Source organism: Rhinolophus sinicus, chromosome 13 (assembly GCF_057876585.1).
Source record: "Rhinolophus sinicus isolate RSI-liver-muscle chromosome 13, RSI-T2T, whole genome shotgun sequence".
NCBI classification, from domain to species: domain Eukaryota; kingdom Metazoa; phylum Chordata; class Mammalia; order Chiroptera; family Rhinolophidae; genus Rhinolophus; species Rhinolophus sinicus.
Window position 1 is genome coordinate 43,093,380 of NC_142513.1, and position 20,300 is coordinate 43,113,679.

A 20,300-nucleotide genomic window follows, 5' to 3' on the forward strand; every position below is an offset into this window, starting at 1 on the left:
CTACCTATCTATCTATCTATCTATCTATCTATCTATCTATCTATTTATCTACCTGTCTATCTTCCTTCTATCATCTACCTGTGTGGGGGGAGAGAAGCATCTTGATAGTTATTTTGTTGGATTTGCTTACCAATATGCTCTACCTTCTCACTTCTTGTTTAAAAAATAGCCATTTTCCCCAAATTCTCAGTAATTATGTGAAGGAATTGTTAAAAACATAGATAATAGGTACATACTCAAGTGCTTCCGTTATTGTTGTGTCACCTGCAGTTACTTTAAAATACTCAGGCACAGACAGTGTGAGATCACGTGCCTGTTACAGGGTTGAGCTACAACTCAAGTACTCATGGTATTCCAGCCGGGCAGCCACACTTGCCTTCAATCAGAAAGAGCTTCTCTCCAAAGACAGCAATTGCAAGAGCTTCTGTTATTCATATTGATATGGGCCAAGCGAGTAGCTCCCACACTGAAACACTTTAAGTTTTCTTTCTTATAGGGATTTTAAGTTTCCTTTTCCTTAAAGTTTCCTTTTTTCCCAGTTTTTTAGCTCCTATCCCCCTGCTTCTTAATTATTAAATAAATCAATTTCTTAATCATAAACAATTGTCGTACAGGGACTCATGCTGGGTCTCTGGTCCCGCTCCCCACATAAAAATGCAGGATAGGGTGAGGCCAAAAAGGAACACCCATGGAGCCATAGGTAGGGGAGTCATACCACTATAGTCTCACTGGAGGCTGGAGCCACACAACGTGCGTGAGACCTGCTGTCCTCTTTTCTGCCACCAACCAACTAACTTGCTAGCTGCAATCCACCATGCTAACTGCAATCCGCTCTTGCTAGCTCAGCCACCATCTTCTTGCTACCCCCATTTTGCTGCTAGCGTAGCCAATAGCTCACTGGTTACAGCTGCTGGCCAACTAGCCACAGCTGATGGCCATCCGATCACAGTTGATGGCCATTTACCACCTGAGCCAGCACCTTTCCACGTGCGGCCGAGAGCCTAGAAACTGCTTTCTGGGGTCTGTCCCCACACTCCACCCCTACAGGGTCTCACTTCACAATCTACGTGAAAAGCATCTTCCGCGAGGGGCCCTGTGCAAGGAGCCTGGAGGTGAATGCAATATCCTGGACACAGCCAGGATTTCTGGACACACCCAGGGTTTCTCAGGGCACCACCAGTCTCCCCGGACCCAGCCAGAGTCTCTCAGGGCACCGCCACTCTTTCTCCAGGGTTTCTCACATATTTTCCATGGTGGCCGGTCAAGACACAAAAGCAAATATCCGCCAGTTCCATTACATGGTGTTATGTTCCCAAACAAACAGTCAAGCTGTCCATTAAATTAGGGATGGAAGGCAATTCCCCATAGTCCATAGTCATTCACCAGGGCTGTCGGGGTGGGGGACGACTTTGACATCACCCTCATCTCCCACGGAGGATTCAGCAAGCGTTTCCTCCTGGGACTACAAGTCCTGCATCCAGGCTGCCTCAGCAAGCACTTCCCAGCCCACAGGGCTGCAATGAACTTCGCTTTCTCTGGCCTATACTGGTTGGGGAACCATCCACGTCTTCCCACCCCTCCACAGGGGTCGAGCTCTCCAGCATCTGCTCCTCCTGGTTTTCCGGAGACTGAGTGTTCAATAGCACAAACTGCTCCACCACCTTTCGGAGAGATTTGGCTGGCACCGTATCCTGCTCGCTGCACCATTTGTCGTGCAGGAAACCCTGCTCGCTGCGCCATTTGTCGTGCGCGGAGGCCTTCTCGCCGCTCCATCTTTCAGGCGGGCGGCCTGCGGGGTCTCTGCTCCCTCTCCCCACACAAGAACGCAGGATATGGTGAGGCCGAAAAGGAACACCCACGGAGTCATAGGTAGGGGAGTCATACCACTATGGTCTCACTGGAGGCTGGGCCCACCGGACGTGTGACCTGCCGTCCGCCTTTCCGCCAACCGACCGACTGACCGACGACTCTCCTCCACTCTCTCGACTCTGTTCCTCTCTCTCGGCTCTCCTCTTCCGCTCTCCTCGGCCCTCCTCTTCCGCTCTCTTCGGCTCTGCTCGGCTCCTCGGCAATCCTTCGTAGCCACAGCAGTTATACCAGCGGCCAATCGGCTAACCGGCCACAGCCGACGGCCAATCAGCCACAGCCGACGACCATTCACCACCCGAGCCAGCACCCTTCCACATGAGGCCGAGAGCCTGTAAACTACTTTCTGGGGCTCTGTCCCCACAGGCGGCCTGCGGGGTCTCTGGTCCCGCTCCCTGCATAAGAATGCAGGATATGGCTAGGCCAAAAAGGGACACCCATGGAGCCATAGGTAGGGGAGTCATACCACCATAGTCCCCCTGGAGGCTGGAGCCACATGACCTGCAATCTGCTGTCCGCTTCTCTGCCTGCCAAACAACCGACTGACTCGACTCTCGACTCGAGTCACCAACAGCCGCGGCAGTTATAGCAGGGGCTAATTGGCTAACTGGTGACAGCTGAGGGTCAATTAGCTACAGCTGACAGCCATCTACTACCCAAGTCAGCACCCCTCCACGTGAGGCCAAGAGCCTGGAAACTGCTCTCTGGAACTCTGTCCCCACAATAGTAGATTGTTCTTAACCTGAATCATAGAAATCTCCTACCATCTCCTTTAGGTAATTACCCTAAAACTTGTAATTTATACTTGTTGATTGTAATCATTGAAACCTAATAGTCTTTCCAACCTATTCTGGGCCCAGCTCCTGGATAATTAACGCCACCTGAAAGACCAGTTACATGGCCACAGCCTCCATAATAAAAATCTATTTTTCTTCATTTAGGGGCCTTGGGGATACAGATGATATCCCAGCAGGATTACCAGTGCCAACCAAAGAAGCCAACACGGTCCTCCAGGTGGATCTCGAGACCCCTTCTTCTCATCTAAGATTCAGATAGGGTGAGAGTTCTGAGAGTTCTATGATCCCCAGTAGGTAGGGACAGCTCTATGCCCCTGCCCATAAGGAAGCAGATACAGAAGAAAAGACCTCCTGTCCGTCAGCTTCCCATAGAGATTTTATGGGGATCACATCTCTCAATGGGGTAACAAGGCAGGCAGTTAGACATAGGAATCAGGTCTCTGCATTCCTGCATAACCCACAGAATGGGACTGCCCAAAAGACCTCCCTCTCCGCCCAAAACTTCCCCCTTTCACTATAATTATCTACCCCTGTGAGGAAAAAATGGGTACAAAATACCCAAGTAGATAAAACCACCCACTCACACCTGAGCAGTAAAGGCCACAACGACCTTCATTTCACCTGGGCCTCATTATGTCACTATTATAATATCATGCATATGCCTGGAAGTTCATTAATATTATTATAACAGACTGAATTCTGGGAAGGAACATGCGCAGTCTAAAAAGATGAGGTAATAGCCCCTTGTCAATCACAGGTGTCAATCAAGTGGTCCCACTCCCAGAAAGGAACAGCCCATTCTAAAGTAAAAAAGGGATAAAAACAACCAAGGCCTCATTAGTAGGGGCCCTTGAGCCATTCTCTACTGCTCAGGTCTTCTATTTCTTTGGAGTCTACTGTATCTTCTAATAAACTACTCTTTCACCACTTTATCTCTGTGTTTTGTTCAATTCTTTGCTCCAGATGCTAAGAACCTGGACATCACACGGAGGAAGGTCCCACCCCAGGCAACATAGTGTCTAGGATTCCCAGTTTTCCTCCCTGAGGACCGGATTCTACCCTGGTGTGAAAACAAAGCCCCAGAAGGGCCCTTCCCCTCCAGTAACAATATTGCAATCACTATCTGAGGCTTGGTTAATTAGTATGTGTATTTGAACTGAAGTTTGTATGTTGTTAATAAGCTGATACAGGTTGAAAATGGGTTCTCATTTGGTGAAATTGAAGGTAATCAAAGTATGTAGATTGGCTAAAGTATTGTGGAGACTTCCCCCCTGAATGAATGGAGATAAGCAACCAGAGAATACAGGATCCTGAGTGATTTTGCCTGAGGCTTGATCTTTTTCTGGTTCCATAATTCAGCCAGGAATCCAGAGGGTTCTGTCTGCCTGAAGCTGGCCACAGTGTGAACCTGCTGCCTCTAGCCTACCTTCTGAGCAAGGCAGTAGCTAGAGCACCTACAAGAACAGAGAGCTAGGGTAACCGTGACCCAATATCTTCTATTTTGAGATCTAAACCTCTGGTGTAATTCAATTTCACAATATGGGTTGGCTTGGGACTTTTTGAAAGTTTTTTTTTTTCTTTTCTCTGCTCTCCTCCCACCAAAGCTTAATGACTATTTACTATGTACACCCACGAGTTTCAATAGTTCTGTTTATTTCCAGCAGAGTGAGTGCTTGCCTGGCCTGGTGACTGGGGAGAGGTTTTTGCATCTGTATGGGATCCTCTCTGGACCCTGAGGCAGACCAGTCTCTGGGAAGCACTTTTCCTGGGGTTGCCTAGGCAACTTCTCCTTTCCTTTGTTCTGCTTTCTTACCTGTCTACCAGCCTCTGGGAAGCACCTTTTTCCTGGAGTTGCCTAGAAATCTCCTTTTTTCTGCCTCTTCTTGCATGCCTGTAATGCAGGGTGGCATGCTGGGTCTCAGCTCCTGCTCCCCACATAAGAACACAGGATATGGTGAGGCCAAAAAGGAACACCCATGGAGCCATAGCTGGGGGAGTCATACCACTATATTCTCGCTGGTGGCTGGGTTGGAGACGCAGGAAGCAGGAGCCACACTATCTGCAATCCACTGTCCACTTCTCTGCCAACCAACCAACCCCACTTGCTAACTGCAATCCGCTCCTGCTAGCTCAGCCACCATCTTCTTGCTAGCCCCCATTTTTCTGCTAGCGTAGCCACGGCAGTTATATTAGTGTCCAGTGGCTCACTGGTTATAGCTGACGGCCAACTAGCCACAGCTGATGGCCATCCAATCACAATTGATAGCCATTTACTACTTGAGCCAGCACCTTTCCACGTGAGGTCCAGAGCCTGGAAACTGCACTCCTGGCTCTGTCCCCACAATGCCTATAAAACCTTTTGGTGGTATTAAAAGTGGGAAGGCAGGCTTGTGACAGGAAGTCCACTGTCTTCCCTTAATGCTGGCATTTTGGAATAAACCTGATTTTCTTTTCACTAATCGTGCCTCTCGAGTTTTGGCTTTCATTTGGCTAGCAGCCGGACCTATTGCACAGTAACATGAGACTTCACTGAGCTCACAGAACAAGTTATATGAGCTGCTTCTGTGCTTCCTTGATAATAACTTTAATTTAAATGGTCTGCAGGTGTGTCCAAATTTTATCTGTAACTGGCGTTTCTTGTTGCTGAAGAGCCAGGTTGTAGGGGGAGGGGAAGAAGTCAATACTCTCCCACGTCTTACTTCTTTGGAGGCTACCATTTTCTAAAACAAACAAACAAACAAAACAAAAACCCTAAGAGTTCTGTGTGATCAAATCACCTAAGGTCAGTTGGTAAAACTAATGTGGTTAAGTGATAATCATAAAAGCATTTGTCATGCGGGAGACCCTGCTCGCTCCCCTATTTGTCATGCGGGGCGGCCTGCGGGGTCTCTGGTCCCACTCCCCACATAAGAACACAGGACATGGTGAGGCCAAAAAGGAACACCCACGGAGCCATAGGTAGGGGAGTCATACCACTATGGTCTCACTGGAGGCTGGGCCCACCGGACACGCGACCTGCCGTCCGCCTTTCCGCCAACCGACCGACCGACGACTCTCCTCCACTCTCCTCGACTCTCTTCCGCTCTCTCCGCTCTGCTCGGCTCTGCTCGGATCCTAGGCAATCCTCGGCAATCCTTCATAGCCACAGCAGTTATACCAGCGGCCAATCGGCTAACTGGCCACAGCCATCAGCCAATCAGCCACAGCCGACGGCTATCCACCACCCGAGCCAGCACCCTTCCATGTGAGGCCGAGAGCCTGTAAACTACTTTCTGGGGCTCTGTCCCCACATATTACTTATCTTATTCAGGTAAAAGTCTCCCTTGAATTCCAGATAGGAGTTTCTCCAGTAAGACTGATATTTTGGCCAATGTGCCAGATCTTGTCACATTCAGTTGCCCGTCTCCATCAGATGATTTCAAATTGTTATATTTCTAGTTTGCGTTTATGCTAACTGAATGTGCTTCTGCCTGTCTTTTCTGATCAGCTTTCAATCTGGGTGAGAACTGCTAGCTAAATGAGTACCCAGAATGTTTTAATATTTGACATTGTCTATCCAAATCTCTGCTAAAGAGATGTTGATTTGAGTCCTATGGGGAAAAGACAATCATAACCCCATAGAGGTTTCCCCCACTATCTGAAGGCAAAGTGTTTCTATGAAAACTTTTGTAAACTATAATGGCTTAAAGTTAGGACACAGTTACGATTAATTTAACTGTTGTGTCTTCCCGTATCCAGTTTGGTCTCCACAGGTTCTTGGACAGAATTTTCCTGAGACTTATCCAAGACACAAAATTTAAGGACTGAAAAGAAAGTCTGAAGTTTTTGGAAATTATGAGGCACTTGCCTTAAAGGGGAAAATTGAAATTATATAGGTAAAGAGCTGCTTAAAATAAAAACAAACACAAGAAAAAACCTCATTCTACCTATTTTTGATGAATATCACAAACACCCATGTACACATAACCCACATTTTTCAAACTAATTGTCGTGCGGGGGACCCTGCTCCCTGCGCCATTTGTCGTGCGGGGCGGCCTGTGGGGCCTCTGGTCCCGCTCCCCACATAAGAACGCAGGATATGGCTAGGCCAAAAAGGAACACCCACGGAGCCATAGATAGGGGAGTCACATCAGTATATTCTCTCTGGCTGCCGGGTGAGACTCACGTAGTAGTAGCCACACACGATCAGCAGTCTGCCATTCACTTCTCGGCCTGCCGACCAACCAAACAATCAACGCAGCCCTGCAGTTACATCAGTAGCTATAGTGCAGGGAGGCCTGCGGGGTCTCTGCTCCCGCTCCCCACACAAGAACGTAGGACATGGTGAGGCCAAAAAGGAACACCCACGGAGCCATAGATGGGGGAGTCATACCACTATATTCTTGCTGGTGGCATCCGCCTCTCTGCAATCCGCTCTAGTTAGCTCAGCCACCATCTTCTTGCTAGCCCCCATCTTTTTTTCTCTTTCTGCTAGCGTAGCCACAGCAGTTATATTAGTGGCCAATGGCTCACTGGTTACAGCTGACGGCCAACTAGCCACAGCTGATGGCCATCCAATCACAGTTGATGGCCATTTACTACCTGAGCCAGCACCTGTCTATGTGAGGCCAAGAGCCTGGAAACTACTTTCTGGGGCTCAGTCCCCACACTCCACCCATACAGGCTCTTGCCTCACAATCTACGTGACAAGCGTCTTCCGCGAGGGGCCCTGTGCGTGGAGCCTGGAGGTGAATGCAATATTCTGGACATAGCCAGGCTCTCTGGGCACAGCCAGGGTTTCTCAGGGCACCACCAGTGCTTCTGGGCATAGCCAGACTTCCTGGGCTTCTTAGGGTACCACTAGTTTCCCCGGGTACAGCCAGGGTTTTTCAGAGCACTGCCACTCTCTCTCTGTGCACAGCCAGACTTCCTGGACTCAGCCAGGGCTCTCAGGGCGCTGCCACCCTCTCTGTGCACAGCCAGACTTCCTGGACTCAGCCAGGGCTCTCAGGGCGCTGCCACCCTCTCTGGGCACAGCCAGACTTCCTGGACACATCCAGGGCCCTCAGGGCACTGCCACTCTCTCTGGGCCTCTCAGGGTACCCTGCTGGAACAACAGCGACTCACAATCAAGGTGCTTACATATTCTCAATGGTGGCCAGCCAAGACACAAAAGCAAATATCCCCCAGTTCCACTACATGGTGGTAAGTTCCCAAACAAACAGTCAAGCTGTCCATTAAATTAGGGATGGAAGGCAATTCCCCATAGTCCATAGTCATTCGCCAGAGCTGTCCTGGGGGTGAGGGACAACTTTGACATCACCCGCATCTCCCACGGAGGACTCAGCAAGCCTTTCCTCCTGGGACAAGTCCCGCATCCGGGCTGCCTGACCAGGAACTTCCTGGCCCACAGGGCCGCAATGACCTTTGCTTTCTCCGGCCTGTGCTGGTTGGGGAACTGTCCACATCTTTCCACCTCTCCACGGGGCTCCATCTCTCCAGCAGCTGCATGGCTTTTCCTGTGCTGGTGGGAGAACCGTCCACGTCCTCCCACCCCTCCACGGGAGTCCAGCTCTCCAGCAGCTGCTCCTGCTGGTCTTCCAGAGACTGAGTGTTCATACACACAAACTGCTCCACCGCCCTTCGGAGAGCTTTGGCCGGCACTGTACCCTGCTCGCTGCACCATTTGTAGTGCAGGGAGGCCTGCGGGGTCTCTGCTCCCGCTCCCCACACAAGAACGTAGGACATGGTGAGGCCAAAAAGGAACACCGATGGAGACATAGATAGGGGAGTCATACCACTATATTCTCTCTGGCTGCCGGGTGAGACTCACGCAGTAGTAGCCACATGATCAGCAGTTTGCCATTCACTTCTCGGCCTGCCAACCAACCAAGCAATCAACGCAGCCCTGCAATTACATCAGTAGCCAATTGGCTAACCAGTTACAGCTGACGGCCAACCAATCACAGTTGATGGTCATTCACTACCCGAGCCAGAACCTCCATACGTGAGGCTGAGAGCCTGGAAACTGCTCTCTGGGACTCTGTCCCCACTCTCCACCCCTCCAGGGTCTCGCCTCACAATCTACATGACAAGCATAGAAAACAGCATTGGCCAAGTCCACTACGTAGTGATATGTTCCCAGGCGGACAGTCAGACGATCCATCAAATCGTTTATTGAAGGTACTGCCGTGTGCAAAGGTGGTGTCACCTTATTTAACTCCCTGTAGTCCACAGTCATTCACCAGGTCCCAACTAGCTTCTTGACAGGCCATACTGGGGAGTTAAAGGGACTGTGTGTTGGCCTCACAATATGTGCCTTCTCCAATTCCAATATTGTACGACCAATCTCCTCCTGCCCTCCTGGCAGGCGGTACTGTTGCACTGTAACCACGTGCCAGGGCTGTGGCAACACTTGAGGAGGGTGGTGAGCATGCCTACATGTCACCACTTTCACCACCCGGATCCAGAGACGGAACTCTCCTACCGACGTCTGTAAGCTGAGGCCATGTAGCACGTCCACCCCTAGAACATACTCTGGAACGGGGGAGACATAAACCTTGTAGGTACAAGGGGGAAGCCTTCCTATACCCAGTGGTAAGGAAACAGCTTTTACAGTCACAGTCTTTCCCCCGTAGCCATCAATGCAGACTGGTGGTCCAGGGAACAGTTCTGGGTTCCCATAAACAAGACTGCAGTCTGTGCCAGTGTCAACTAGAGCCAAAACCCTCTGTACATTCGAAGGGGACCAATGTATGGACAGTTCCACGTGGGGCCTCCGGTCTCTGCTCATCCCCTCTGACCGGGTACCTTGGCCCCACCCCTAATCAAGCTGCCAGGGGTCAGCCTCAAGCGGCTGCATGAAGTCCTGGAGGGACACAGGTCGCGCTTTCCCAGACTCCTCCTTTATGCTTCTCCGGAATTGCTGCTCCAGATGCAACTGTTTCCAAATTTCCAACAAGAGGGCATTGGGTTGTCGGTCTATTTTTTCCTGATCGACCCCTGCTGCCACGAGATCACGCCACATCTTCGTGCATGTTACTCTCTGAGGCCCGCGATGTCGCCCCTTTACTTTTGATTTGGGCTTCCGGGTCTCAACTGTTCGGACCTCCTGTCTTAACTTCCTTCGCCTCTGGCTTTCAACATCCCCTAGGGTGGCCATGGCAGTTGCAACTTCATGGATCCCCTGCCCCACATAGGGCGTAAGAATGGCAACCAAGGATCCAAAAGCACTTGCAAGTGTAGTATCCAAAACCAGATCTCTCATGCTGGCTATAAAAAGCTTGTAATCCAGCCCCTGCATATTAGGGTTGAACATAGCATGTCTCATACCCATTTCATGGATGATTTGAGTAAATTCCGTATATGACTGCCATTGACTCACAGTGTCTGGAAGCTCGCCAGCCTGTCCCCATACTGTGCGTACCGCAGCAGTGAGCCACTCCATTAGAGAATGGTTGCCCTGGTAGTGGGACAACCTATGGCAGTTCTGTAACCTTTGTCGCAGGGACGGATGCGCTGTCAAGAAGGCTAGCTTTTCCATCTCGCCTGGGGAGCAGAGAATGCTGTCTGCTCCCTCATCCCATAAACGTAATAGCCAAGCTGAGGCTGGCTCTCCAGTGCGCTGTCGGTACCGCCTCCCCAGCTCCTACAACTCAGTGGGAGTGTAAGGGGTGTAGGTCGTGAACTCAGTCACAGCTGGGTTGCCGGCAGCAATGCCCCCGGAGCCCAAAGGTTGCTCATGTTTTACCCTTTGCTTCAAGATTGACAGGGCCTGTGGGTTGGGAGCTACATTGTCTCCACTTGCTTCCTCCGCCTCTGCCTCAGAGTCTCCACTGTGGGGCCCCTCTTCCAACAGGCGGACCCGAGCTTCCAGCGCCTCCAACCGGGACACTTGGTCCAGCACCTGGGCTATTTCACTAGGAGCATTTTCCGTGTTGAGACTCAAGGCCGTGAGGAACATCCAGCCCACGTAGCCAGCTGTAGCCTTTGCCTACTCCGGCAATCACTTAGCCAGAGCCTGCAGGGCCCTCTCCATGCTGGCTGGAGAGCCATCCATTACATCCTACCCCTCCTTGGGGGTCCAACTCCTGAGAATAGTGGCCACTGGGCACCACACACTGTGTGGGGGCCACACGTCCTTCTGCCCAGAGTCAGACTCCATTCCTACCTGGCCGGAATTTTGTTCACCATGCCAGGCATCCGATTGGGTGGAGGCCTCAGTGCAAGATGTCTGCAACCCTCGGAGCCTACAGCAGCAGCACATTACTAAAAGGAAGGTGATGTCTTCTATGGCCAGGAGGGAGGTGTACCATCTGGAGGCTCTAGTCTCCCAGGCAAACTGCGCCTCCCATTCCCGGTGCAACTCCTCTTGGGCCTTCTGAAACTGAACTTTTACACGCACACACTGCTCCACCATGCTTTGGTAGGTTTTGGCTGGCACCTGCTCGCTACGCCATTTGTCGTGCGGGGCGGCCTGCGCATCCTCTGGTCCTGCTCCCTACATAAGAAAGCAGGACATGGTGAGGCCAAAAAGGAACACCCATGGAGCCATAGATAGGGGAGTCATACCACTATATTCTTTCTGGCAGCTGGTGGAGACACACGCAGTAGTAGCCACACTATCTGCAGTCCGCCATTCACTTCTGTGCCTGCCAACCAACCAACCAATCAACACAGCCCCGCGGTTACATCAGTAGCCGATTGGCTAACCAGTTACAGCTGATGGCCAACCAATCACAGTTGATGGTCATTTACTACCTGAGCCAGCACCCCCCACCCCCCCACGTGAGGCCGAGAGCCTGGAAACTGCTCTCTGGGACTCTGTCCCCACATACCCATGTATAATATATGATGTCGTTTTGTATTTTTTTTTTAATTTACATGTGTCGGTTATTATTTTATACATAACATTTTACAACTTGCCTTATTTCTCAAGATTAAATTTTAGAAAACCATCTATGTCAAAATAAGTAGATCTAGTTTATTCATTTTAACAACAGTGTAGAAATTAAAATATATCTCCAATTTATTTAGTGATTATCAATGGATGGATATTTGGGTTGTTTTAGAGTATTTAAAAACGAAAAGCACTTCAATGAGCATTCCTCCTTATGCAGTGTGGTTATTTCTCTAGGGCTTATGCCTGGAAGGTGTCATGGCTGCTCATGGGTTGTGTGCCTGTTCCCAAAGTACAAAGGAATAGAAGTTAGAAAATGTATTCAAGAAAAAAAGCCTTAGCAGAGAAGCCACCAGGGCCAAAGCAATGGGCAGCAATTAGAGACAGGACTTAGAGGTCTCTTGACAAAACTTTTCCAGAGTCCTTTTTAAGTCTGATTTGCTAGTTTTATATTTCCTCTAAGGTATAGACCAATGGTAAGGAACAGGTTGAGTAAAATGAGTCTAGATAGAGCATACAACTGCACCGATATTTAAGTTAGCTTTTCTTATATAAGAAAGCATAGGTAATTTTCTTATAGCAGAGGATGTGACATATAGACTGAGGTCATTTGATTGACATGCACATTTTATATAACTGGTTTTTTTCTGTGCGTGCTTTTATCCAGAATGCATACAGAAAAACCCATGGGGGTGGCAGGCCATAATATTCATTTTATTCTAATTGTATTATAATGAGACCAGAGTTTAGGCTAAGGGTAGACCCCAACAGTCTGCGCAGGTGCCCAAAACCAGATAATTCTGGTCAAGTTCTTATCTCCTTTTTCTAGGGGTGTTTTGACAGAAAAATTTATCTCTAGGGACTGAGCCAAAGTGGTCCCGGGGGAGTGGACACCAGCCTGGTTGGTCCCCTGGAGTAGATGGGGTGGCGCAAAGTACTATCAAATCACCTTCTGCTAATCCTCCTCAGGCTCACTTCTTGTTAACTCTTTTTCTGTCTCATCATTCTCCCATCTCTGATCAGCAATAAAAATCTTTGGGAAATGGACGAAGGTCAGTCTTCTGTAGCTGCTTTTGGCTGGATAGGGGCATAGAGCTGTCCCTACCTATGAGATTGCCAGTCAGGGATGGTGAAACAACTGGCCCCCCGAAAATCTGGGTAACTTCATCTATGGACTGAAATAAGTTAGGGTCTTTGAGCGGGAAGTTAGAGTTTTGATCCAAGGGTTGAAGGTTACAGAGTCACTTGCGGAGATGGGCTGGAAGCTTTGCATAAGAGCCATGTGCAGCTTAATAGACTCGATTCTTGAAGAGACAAGCTTGACAAGAAGGTTAAAAAGACAAGGTGCAAAGTGGAGTAACCCAAAGATAATGAGAAGAAGAACTAGTAAAGGTGAGAGCAGGGACTATAATTAGGATCCCTAAGAATGAAAAGGGGATCCTAGGTAGAGTGTACATAAAGAGGAGAATAGAGCTCTTAAGAGAAAGGTAATAAACAGTAGTTCCAAGAGTCTGGGATTAGTTATTAGTACTTACTAGTCTTGGGAGATTGACTTGTTTGTCTGTTTGAAGAGGACTTTAAGGTCTTCAATTGGCTCGAATAGGAGCAACAGTCTTTCTCCCGGGAAGTCCTGTGGAGACTTAAATGAAGTAGGTTTGATTGGAAGGAAGGGGACCCAGCCACTGACTCTCTGTAGCCTGACAACAATTGGGGTGCTTGGAAGAACTGTAAAGTGTCCCTTTTATTTAGGAGCTAATTGGTCTGTTAGGGACCCCTCCCCCTCTAGGCTTCTAATAGTATTTGGTCCCCTGGCTTTCTAGGGCTACAATGTGTACAGGGGTTGGCCTGGGGAGGCGATGGTCCCTCTACTTTTTGAGTGTCAGCTGAACCTCTCCCAAGTTAATAATATAGGAAATGACAGGATTAAAGTCAGAATCCAAAGCAATGGGCAGCAATTAGAGACAGGACTTAGAGGTCTCTTGACAAAACTTTTCCAGAGTCCTGATTTGCTAGTTTTGTATTTCCTCTAAGGTATAGATCAATGGTAAGGAATAGGTTGAGTAAAATCAGCCCAAATCCAGGGGCTCTCTTTATCCTTACAAGCAAGCAGATTTTAGAGGAAATAGATTTAGAGTAAGTGGTCAAGAAAGAATAAATGGCTTCCATATCAATCAGGAAATTAACAGGCTTGCCTGCCACATCAAAGGTTACCCGTAGTTTTGCTCCTGTGATGAAAATCTTCTGAAGGGGCATTGGGAACCTCAGGCTTCTCAGTTGATTATAGCCATTTGTGGGGAGGGAGTTGTTCCCTGCTCCCTTCAGAGCAGGGGACAATCCCTCCCCTAGTGCCCTTTCAGTTTGCACAGGGGGCATGGCTGCTTTGGAGGATTAGAACACTCTTGACTCCAGTGGTCTGGGCTTCCACATCCAAAGCAGGCTCCTTTATCTGGTGTGTCTGTTCTGGGGCTGCTGGGGTGGCCCTGAGGTGGCTTGAAGCCAAAAGTCTGGCCTGTCTCTCATCTCATTTCTCTAGTCTCACTGCTCCTTTATTCCTCATTTTCCCTGTCTCGGTAGTTAAAGATATTTAAATAAATTCCCTGGACTTCTCTAGGATCTGAGCCTTTTTATCAGGGATGTAACAGTAAGTCAGAATTATTATAATATCCTGATAGGTCCGCGAAGCCAAGCTTCCTTATATTAGCCTGTATCTGCCACCACGGAGGGTATATGAACTCTAGCAGTCCTAAAATACAGAAGTTTACATAACTATTAGCAAAACTCATTCTTAGATGTAGTTTTCTTGGGTAACTAAAGACCTAATTAAGACAATTATTGATAACATATATTATCTTTGCTTTTCAGGCAGAAAACTTTTTTATAATATTCATAGCAGACCAATAGTCTAACAGACTTTGTCTTACTTATTGTGTTTCCCTGAAAATAAGACCTAGCCAGACCATCAGCTCTAATGCATCTTTTGGAGCAAAAATTAATATAAGACCCAGTATTATATTATATTATATTATATTATATTATATTATATTATATTATATTATATTATATTATAGACCTGGTCTTACATTATATTAAAATAAGACTGGGTCTCGTATTAATTTTTGCTCCAAAAGACGTTAGAGGTGATGGTCTGGCTAGGTCTTATTTTCGGGGAAACATGGTAGTAGACAGAGAAAACTTAACTCTAATTTTGTACTAGCTTACTTTTGATATTTAAATTTACTTAGTTAATCATATTTAGCGTAACCACATATAAAATTCAAGATTTTTCTTCACAACTCTTCTATAAATTCCCCAGTCCCTGTTAGTTTGTCTCTTCTTACTTATTTAGAAATAACCATCCTTAGGACAAACTGCTTTCTTTTAGTTCCTTCAAAAATGTATTTCCAAGCCTTATAACTTCCGTGAAAGTATACATCATTTCCTTTTATATTAATTAGAATCTATAATCTTAAGAACCTTAATTTTTACCACAACTAAAAGCAAACAATTAGCATTTCTATTGACAAATACAGGAATATATTTTGCAAACTTCAAAAGCATAGCCTTTTATAATACAATATAAGACATATTTATTAACAGATCTTAATTTATCTTTTAATATTCCTGTGATAAGAAGCCAGAAATAGATGAACTCAGACCTATCCAATAATTAATATTTCAGCATTTCATTATTTTGAAATACCTAGGTAGTTAATGATTTTTATCATTTAACACAACTTAGCAAAACTAAAATTTAAGTTACCAACAGATGCTGAGAAACCACATCCAAGCATCGTCATCATATAGTTATTACTGAAAAGTTTTATCTAAAACCTTATTTCAGTTAATATTTTATTAGTTCTTAACTCTGTGAGATTTCCAAGTTAATTATTACCCAAGCTATTTTATTTTTACAAATTTTGTAGCAGAGATAACATGAATTTATTTTTGCAAACTCGGGTAACACAAAAGATACTGTATTTAATGTTAACAACCTTAAAAGACATGTCTATTTAACCAAAAGTTAAACCAGTCTTAGTATCAAATATTTTCTTAGATCATGTGATCCTGAAAAGTACTTGGGTTAGTTTTTCTTATGTTAATATAAGCACTTAATCTTTTATTTTAAACCAATTATACATTATAAACTGGTTGTACTATCCAGAGGCAAAAACACAGGCAAGCACAGATATCAGAAACCATATATATAAACAGAACTACCAACAATTGTAGAGAGAACCTAAGATCTTATAATTGTCCCTACAATTTTAAAGAGGCTGGAACTAGGGGTGGGGATGGCTGCCTTGAGAATTAGCCACTTGGTTTTAAAAGTTCCACTTTTTTTTTCTTAGAAGTTATGTCAGCATCGTGCAGCAGCAGTGTTTATATTTCAGGTTATCTGAAAGTTACTTTCAAGATCTTGAAAGTTATTGAGACTTAGAAAAACCTTTCAAGACTTTTACTTTTGCCAAGTTTCTGAACATAGAGTTAGTGTCCACTTTTTATTGAATAACATCATAAAAGCTTGCGTATAAGGGACCTTGTCCCATTTTTCCTGACCTTTGACAAAACAATTTTAACTGCAAAAATAGTATAATAATTTAAAGACCCATTAAAAGGCCACTTTTCCTTAGAAGTTAGAATGTATACGGGCCACGCAGTGTTATAATAAAACATTATCCTTTTCTTTGTTACTGGCTTATAACTCTAAGTTAACCAGTTTGCTAATATATGATCTAGGGGGCTCTCGGATGGTATAAATATAGGGCCTCCTATTTTCAGCTTAAGACACAAATAGAAAAGGGAAACGGAGAACGAGGAGAAAAAAGAAAGGACAGACTAGAGGTGAACAAAATAAAACAATGAGTTGCAAAGGAACCAGAACTAAAACCAGATGAGTGCTTACAGAACCAAATCATCCTGAAATGAGGAGCTTGGGGATAAAACCTGTTCTCTAACCAACCCAGCACTACAGCTTGGCCTCAGAGAGGTCCAGATTGTCAAATAGCCCAGACAGCGTAAGCCTAGAACTGGTGCCAGGACTCCGACAACAAAGCCAAGGGAGTTCCAGTGTGCTGTGTGCTTCCCAGTTTGACAAGTTCCCAGCTTGTGGAATAGAGGGGCCACCTCCTATGGCTGTGAGGGTAGTGGTTTATGACAGCTGGGCCAGAAGATTGCGGGGCGTGCCCCTAATTCTCTACCAGAGTCTCTAATTCTGGAGTTACGGAATGAGTGCACTTATTACCACCTACCTCAGAGAGAAAGAGAGAGTGAGACTGACCGATAGCTGTGAGGGTATCCCCAGCACTACTAAGTTCAGGGGTAGTGGACCCCGCCTGTGGAATTCCTGGTGCCCCGTGGACATCCCCACGCATACCCACTTACTGATTGATGCCCTGGCTAGATCACTGGAGGTGCCTCATGGAGGATCAGATTTAGAATGAAAGTAAAGGAGACAGAGAGCAAGACAGTGAAAGAAAGAGAGAATTGAGACCTACTAGCATGTGTGGATTCGTCCTGGACAAGCTGCTGCTGCTAACTGCGCCACACGTTGGAAAACATGTCTTAGAGGGGACAGAGCCATTGGGGAAAAACCCCGGCGGGGAAAGGTGACAACTTTCTGATTCCTTAGGGGCCACCAAAATGTCGTGGCTGCTGGAGGTTTGTGAAGTGAAAGAATACACAAGGCACAAAGGAATATAAATTAGAAAGTTTATTCAAGAAGAAAAATGCCTGCAGTGAAGCCTCCGGGGGTAGAGTCTAGATGGAGCAGACAACTGAGCCAATCTTCAGGTTAGCTTTTCTTATGTAGGAAAGCATAGGTAATTTTCTTACAGCAGAGAATGTGACGTATAGACCGAGGTCATTTGATTGACATGCACAGGTTATATAACTGGTCTCTTTCTGTGCATACTCTTACTCAGAATGCATACAGAAAAATCCACTGGAGGCAGTAAGCCATAATGTTCATTTTATTCTTTTTTTTTTTTTTTTTTTTTTTTTTTTGCTTTTATTCTACTTAGATATTTTTTTAAATTTATTTTTTAAATTTATTGGGGTGACAATTGTTAGTAAAATTACATAGATTTCAGGTGTACAGTTCTGTATAACATCATCTATAAATCCCATTCTGTGTTCGCCACTTATTTTATTCTAATTGTATTATAATGAGGCCAAAGTTCAGGCTCGGGGTAGACTCCAACAGTCTGTGCAGGCACCTAAAACCAGATAATTCTGGTCCGGGTCTTATCTCCTTTTTCTAGGGGTGTTTTCAATAGAAAAAATTATCTCTGGGAGCTGAGCCTAGGCAGTCCCTGGGGAGTGGATGTAGGCCTGGGCAGTCCACTGAAGTAGAAACGGGTGATGCAAAATACTGGTCAAATCACCTTCTGCTAATCCCCCTTGGGCTCACTTTTTATTAACTCTTTTTCTGCCTCATCAGAAAGGAAATGTGTAGGTCATTAGGTAGCTAGTAAAGTTCAACTTCCCTAGAAAATTGTCAAATTGTCTTCTAAAGTGCTTACACCATTTTACACTTCAACCATCAGCAGATAAATTTCCTGTTTCTCTGTATCCTAAAGAGCAGATCCTCAAAAGGAGTCACATAATGAACATGAGACAAAAAGTAAAAAATAAAAGGAAGATGCATCTGGAAATGTGTAAAAGGTCCCCACCATGGAAGCCCTTCAGATCCCTCTGGGAGTTCTGGCTTTATGTAAGCAATGGAAATCTTCAAAATCCCTAATATGCCCTATGGCTAACAGGTGACTATTCTTTTTCATTCTTTTTAAAATGAATTGCTTAAGCAAGAGTTCTAAAAACAGGCCAAAGCCTCAAATATTTATTGATTCAGATCTTGGGAATGCCAAGAATCAGGTGTTTGTGAACTCTTTCCTGCCTTTGGGTTTCTGGGGATAATTTGCTGAATATTCTTTTCCTTCCAACATCAGTCAGTCAGAAATCTTATAAGTGTTACATGTCCAACAAAAAGGACTATGTCCAGCACCATCTAAGTCCATGGAGAAGCCACCAAATTAGATTAAAATGTATGTCTTTAGCTAATTCAATACAATGCAGAAAATATTTTCTCTGTCTCTCTTGCCATCATTTCTTCCTTTTTATCCCAAAGGTGGCTCATTGTTCTGGGCAAAGGCAAATCTAAGCTTCTTCTGAAGTTGCACTTCTGCCCTATCTTCTGACAGCCATCTTGAAGGATGGCTTTTTGAACAGGAATGAAATACAGCTTCTGGATACCTGGGCTTGTTCATCTTACTTGGAGTATCCTAGAGATAGTTCTCTGTTCCCTTAAAAGGAATGTTCAGCACCTTCTCTCAAAGGGTAAACCCACTTACTTGTTTCTTCTAGCCTCCCTAGGTGGCAGTCACAGGTAGTTCCAGAGGCACAGCAATCCAGACCTTCAGGACGGCAATAAATGCAAATTATTACTCTCACACCTCTGAGGAAGTCTATGCCTACACACACAGGACAGAGATTATTTCATTTCCAAATTCATTCGAAATTATTACATTTGCAAATGAAAGAAGGACAGTTTAACAGAAGGGGGGGGGGGGACAGAAGCCAAAACCTCAAGAAAGCAGTTGTGAGGTAGATGGAGCTGGCCTTAAGGACCACCAGGGACTAGAACTCTGCCTCCTGTCCCTGCTTCTTTCTATGTGCTTGTCTCTTTCCTTGGCTGGCTGTCAGAGTGAAGCTGGAGTTATGACTTCTCCTGGAACTCTGAGATTTGCCTCTTCATAATACTGGGACCAAAAAGGAAATAAGACCCTGTACATCAATTGCAGTTAAAAAAAAATTCTTACATAGAACTCTGATTGGCTCAGCCTGGGTAGTTCAGCGCACCTGTGTCCAGGGTATCAGGGACTCATGACCAGAAACAATGGCTGAATGGGAGAAATAAATATGTCACCTGAATAAAAGGAAGTGCTGTTCTGGACAGACAAAAATCATAGATGCCCACTTTTTGTGGTGACACATTTTGATTTTGCCAGAAGAGCCTTATGCCAGAACATGCCAGGACTTTTCAGCCTCAGATAGCTTTGCCCTGAACCAATGCTGCATAGAAAATATTTTTCTTCCATTCCAGAATCCTTTTTGGTCTTCCGATTCCAATGATCACTTCTCTTGTTATTTTTAATAATTGAATTTGCTCTGGAATTTCTTCTGGTCTAGGAGTCTCTTTTAGGCAAGCAGTTAATCTAAACATCACCCAAATCACTAAAGCCCAAGGGCTTTGTGAGGCCACATTGCCCTTTCCTCTCTGTGGAACAAATTTTCAAGTACTTTCTTACCTTGTAGCAACGGGACCATGCCACATGACTTATATCCAAACAAGATGGGGGAAAACACTGAGAGAACACTCTTAGATAGGCTATGCTGACAAGGGAACATGCTTTTCATAGCAAATCCAACTACAACCAAATTCACAGCTGCCTCCCACCTGGATTCAGTGGTTGCTGCCTTCCTAGGACACATTTAAACTTAATGTGTGTTTCATGGAGAGGAAAGGAAAGACTTCATTTCAGGAAAGTCTCTCATTTTACAGATGAGGAAACTGAGGCCCTGAGATGTCATATGACATGGACAGAGCTGTGCAGCTCACATGCAGTGGATCTGAGATCCCTAAGTAGATTCACAGCAGGCAACATCTATTAGTTGCCTATTTTGTGCATCACCAGGGCCTTTGGGTAAGACAAGCAGTAAAGAAGCCTAAAGAATGATCCCTTCCATTTGTGAGCTTTCAG